General features: G+C 54.8%; 1 non-coding gene across 1 annotated transcript in view; it reads right to left on the reverse strand.

Annotated features, from left to right (window-relative positions):
• LOC126197282 (small subunit ribosomal RNA) overlaps nucleotides 1-1,738 on the reverse strand; it is a 1,909-nt gene extending 171 nt beyond the window's left edge. Inside the window, exon 1 of the ribosomal RNA XR_007539656.1 lies at nucleotides 1-1,738. This exon is cut by the window's left edge and continues 171 nt beyond it. This is a non-coding gene — a ribosomal RNA (small subunit ribosomal RNA).
• Between the last annotated feature and the right edge of the window lie 3,262 nt (nucleotides 1,739-5,000).

Genomic DNA, 5,000 nt, shown 5'->3' on the forward strand with positions numbered 1-5,000 from the left:
GTACAAAGGGCAGGGACGTAATCAACGCGAGCTTATGACTCGCGCTTACTGGGAATTCCTCATTCATGGGGAACAATTGCAAGCCCCAATCCCTAGCACGAAGGAGGTTCAGCGGGTTACCCCGACCTTTCGGCCTAGGAAGACACGCTGATTCCTTCAGTGTAGCGCGCGTGCGGCCCAGAACATCTAAGGGCATCACAGACCTGTTATTGCTCAATCTCGTGCGGCTAGAAGCCGCCTGTCCCTCTAAGAAGAAAAGTAATCGCTGACAGCACGAAGGATGTCACGCGACTAGTTAGCAGGCTAGAGTCTCGTTCGTTATCGGAATTAACCAGACAAATCGCTCCACCAACTAAGAACGGCCATGCACCACCACCCACCGAATCAAGAAAGAGCTATCAATCTGTCAATCCTTCCGGTGTCCGGGCCTGGTGAGGTTTCCCGTGTTGAGTCAAATTAAGCCGCAGGCTCCACTCCTGGTGGTGCCCTTCCGTCAATTCCTTTAAGTTTCAGCTTTGCAACCATACTTCCCCCGGAACCCAAAAGCTTTGGTTTCCCGGAGGCTGCCCGCCGAGTCATCGGAGGAACTGCGGCGGATCGCTGGCTGGCATCGTTTATGGTTAGAACTAGGGCGGTATCTGATCGCCTTCGAACCTCTAACTTTCGTTCTTGATTAATGAAAACATACTTGGCAAATGCTTTCGCTTCTGTTCGTCTTGCGACGATCCAAGAATTTCACCTCTAACGTCGCAATACGAATGCCCCCGCCTGTCCCTCTTAATCATTACCTCGGGTTCCGAAAACCAACAAAATAGAACCGAGGTCCTATTCCATTATTCCATGCACACAGTATTCAGGCGGGCTTGCCTGCTTTAAGCACTCTAATTTGTTCAAAGTAAACGTGCCGGCCCACCGAGACACTCAATAAAGAGCACCCTGGTAGGATTTCAACGGGGTCCGCCTCGGGACGCACGAGCACGCACGAGGCGGTCGCACGCCTTCGGCTCGCCCCACCGGCAGGACGTCCCACGATACATGCCAGTTAAACACCGACGGGCGGTGAACCAACAGCGTGGGACACAAATCCAACTACGAGCTTTTTAACCGCAACAACTTTAATATACGCTATTGGAGCTGGAATTACCGCGGCTGCTGGCACCAGACTTGCCCTCCAATAGATACTCGTTAAAGGATTTAAAGTGTACTCATTCCGATTACGGGGCCTCGGATGAGTCCCGTATCGTTATTTTTCGTCACTACCTCCCCGTGCCGGGAGTGGGTAATTTGCGCGCCTGCTGCCTTCCTTGGATGTGGTAGCCGTTTCTCAGGCTCCCTCTCCGGAATCGAACCCTGATTCCCCGTTACCCGTTACAACCATGGTAGGCGCAGAACCTACCATCGACAGTTGATAAGGCAGACATTTGAAAGATGCGTCGCCGGTACGAGGACCGTGCGATCAGCCCAAAGTTATTCAGAGTCACCAAGGCAAACGGACCGGACGAGCCGACCGATTGGTTTTGATCTAATAAAAGCGTCCCTTCCATCTCTGGTCGGGACTCTGTTTGCATGTATTAGCTCTAGAATTACCACAGTTATCCAAGTAACGTGGGTACGATCTAAGGAACCATAACTGATTTAATGAGCCATTCGCGGTTTCACTTTAATGCGGCTTGTACTGAGACATGCATGGCTTAATCTTTGAGACAAGCATATGACTACTGGCAGGATCAACCAGGGAGCTGCGTCAACTAGAGCTGAGCAGCCGGCCGCCCGGGAGTGTGTCCCGGAGGCCCGCGCGAACACGCAAGCGTCCGCTCAATTATTCCGCAAACAGGAGGAGGCTGGGCTCCCCTGCACGATACACCTCGAAACCCTCTCAGGTCCCGGCGGCGCGCAGCGCCGTCCTAAGTACTTGGTCGGGTTCGAGAGAGGCGCAATCGCCCGGAGATAGGCGAGTAGACGCTTTCAGTGCGACCACCCATGCTCCCAACTGAGCTTGCCGCTGCCGACAGAGGCCCGGGAGCGTGCTGTCGTGGTGTTGCCGGCGGGAGACAACACGCGGCCACAAACAGTGGCCGGGCAGCTCCAACGCCAGCGCCACAGAGGGGCAGAGCCCCACTTGGGTGCCAAAGCGAACTCTCCCAGCACAGCGCACGCGCCAACACATCCGCACAGCTGCGATACAAACCACCTGCGAGAACCGCGGGGGCGACCGAGCAGCAGACGGCGTCGCGGCGCCGAGTGCCGGGCGGCGGCGCATCCTCAACGCACACAGTCCTCAATCGGACCAGCACACTGCAGATGTCCACCGCGCTTCGCACCGGGCCCGCGAGGACCCACTTTGGCCGCACGGCGCCGCGCGTTGGGTGCGCCGGCGCGCAGCTGCGCCGCCTGCCGCGTCCGTCGGCCGGCGCGCCTGCCACTGGGCGCCCCCACCAGCCGGCTGTAGCGCGTGCGCCCACGCAGCGCGCGGCCAGCACGCCGGGCGCTCCCCCCTCACCGGCCGGGGACGGTCCCACCCAGCCACCGCCGCGTATCGCTTCATACCCACATGCCCACTCACGTTCGTGGGTATGACGGGTGTCGCTGAAGCAACCAGTTAATACCTGTACCGATTGTCGCAATCAATGATTCACCTCCAGCGTATACAACCGCGCAACAACGGATTTCCAGTTCATTTGCGTAACTTGGGCAGCAAACGTAGACGTCCATCTACATTTGCAAATTCAGTGGGTCTTGCATGCCTGGATGATATGCGTCACGACACGCCACATCAGCCCACATACATGCTGCGACGTATGCACGAGAGAACACGTGGAAGGTGGCCCGCGTACGTATGCGAATGCCATTGCACAGCTGCGAAGCTCATTGAACACGCAAACTCCCGCCTGACGAACTAGAGGCGACAGGGGAGCGATATAAGTCTTACAGCAGTACACATTACAGTGGATAGCGGGACCATGTGGAACGTACGCACCACTCGTTAGATGTTGTGAGGGTACGCACCGTAACATGAATCAATACGCAGGACACCAGAGAGTGCGAGCACTGACCTATGTTGAGAGGGTTGCGATTAGGCAACGCTACATGAATGTTTCAATTCATATAACAATTACAGGTTAGGTTAGGGCGCAACGTGCGTTAGGTTAGGGCGCAACGTGCGTTAGGTTAGGGCGCAACGTAGGTTAGGTTAGGGCCCAACGTAGGTTAGGTTAGGGCCCAACGTAGGTTAGGTTAGGGCCCAACGTAGGTTAGGTTAGGGCCCAACGTAGGTTAGGTTAGGGCCCAACGTAGGTTAGGTTAGGGCCCAACGTAGGTTAGGTTAGGGCCCAACGTAGGTTAGGTTAGGGCCCAACGTAGGTTAGGTTAGGGCCCAACGTAGGTTAGGTTAGGGCCCAACGTAGGTTAGGTTAGGGCCCAACGTAGGTTAGGTTAGGGCCCAACGTAGGTTAGGTTAGGGCCCAACGTAGGTTAGGTTAGGGCCCAACGTAGGTTAGGTTAGGGCCCAACGTAGGTTAGGTTAGGGCCCAACGTAGGTTAGGTTAGGGCCCAACGTAGGTTAGGTTAGGGCCCAACGTAGGTTAGGTTAGGGCCCAACGTAGGTTAGGTTAGGGCCCAACGTAGGTTAGGTTAGGGCCCAACGTAGGTTAGGTTAGGGCCCAACGTAGGTTAGGTTAGGGCGCAACGTAGGTTAGGTTAAGGCGCAACGTAGGTTAGGTTAAGGCGCAACGTAGGTTAGGTTAAGGCGCAACGTAGGTTAGGTTAAGGCGCAACGTAGGTTAGGTTAAGGCGCAACATAGGTTAGGTTAAGGCGCAACGTAGGTTAGGTTAAGGCGCAACGTAGGTTAGGTTAAGGCGCAACGTAGGTTAGGTTAAGGCGCAACGTAGGTTAGGTTAAGGCGCAACGTAGGTTAGGTTAAGGCGCAACGTAGGTTAGGTTAAGGCGCAACATAGGTTAGGTTAAGGCGCAACATAGGTTAGGTTAAGGCGCAACATGGGTTAGGTTAAGGGATGGTGTATGAGGGGGGGAGGGGACGAGGTTCGTTCATAGTGATGATGGTAAGTGGACGCCTGAGGCACCCTGAGATGTGTCACGTCAGGATGCACCTTTGGCTCAGGGGAGGTGGTGCGCCGGTTCCGTGGGTGTGGCAAGGGAGTGGCAGACCTGTGTCTTTCATTCCTGCCATTGCTTATATGCTGTGAGACACGCCAGTGTGGTGGTGTTGGCTGCACCCCTGTGTAGCACATGTGTGGGTGTTTGTGGCTTATCTGCGTAATGATGGTTGTTGGAAGAGTGAGATATTCTGTTTTTGGGGTGGACCTCCTGGTTTTGTTATCATAGTGTGAATGGTGTAATGTGGCGGAGAGGATGCACTGGATGTTGTTCCATGGTGGTGCTTAGATATTGTGTCTGTGTCTGTTACAGCCAGAGAGTAGTGTGTGATAGGGTGTCTGGGTGACGTGTAGTTCACATTGTGTGCACAGACTGTCAGCATGTATAGGGACAGTTGTATGTCGTATGTCATCTATATTCCGATGGCTCTGCATCTATTAGTTATCAGCGCCATGTATCAGTTTAATCTGGTTGCAGTCTCGTGGTGTTCTATCTCTGTACAGTAGTAGAGGTGCGACTGCACTACGTAGCTACCCCTTGCGGCAGCTTTCCCCGGTGTATGGCATATGATTATCAGCAATGAGTCGATTAGTGACAACTGGTCGTGTGACAACGTCACATGTCTGCGGGTGGGATACGCTACAACCTGCTTGTGGGTCAGGGCTCAGTAATGCTCTCCTCACACTGAGCGCTCGGACCGTCATTACCCGTCTGCGTGATATATTGCGGAGCGCTTTTAGCCATTGCCAGAGTCTTTGCGACTGCGAGTGCAACGCCCATGGGGACCGACATGGTTGGGGCGCTTCCTAGCTGATCGCTCAGCATCGGAATCCGTACTGTGAGCACGCAATCGCGCACAGACTTAGAGCATGTGTAGGGACAGCGG

This window comes from Schistocerca nitens, chromosome 7, assembly GCF_023898315.1.
Source record: "Schistocerca nitens isolate TAMUIC-IGC-003100 chromosome 7, iqSchNite1.1, whole genome shotgun sequence".
Classification (NCBI taxonomy): Eukaryota; Metazoa; Arthropoda; class Insecta; order Orthoptera; family Acrididae; genus Schistocerca; species Schistocerca nitens.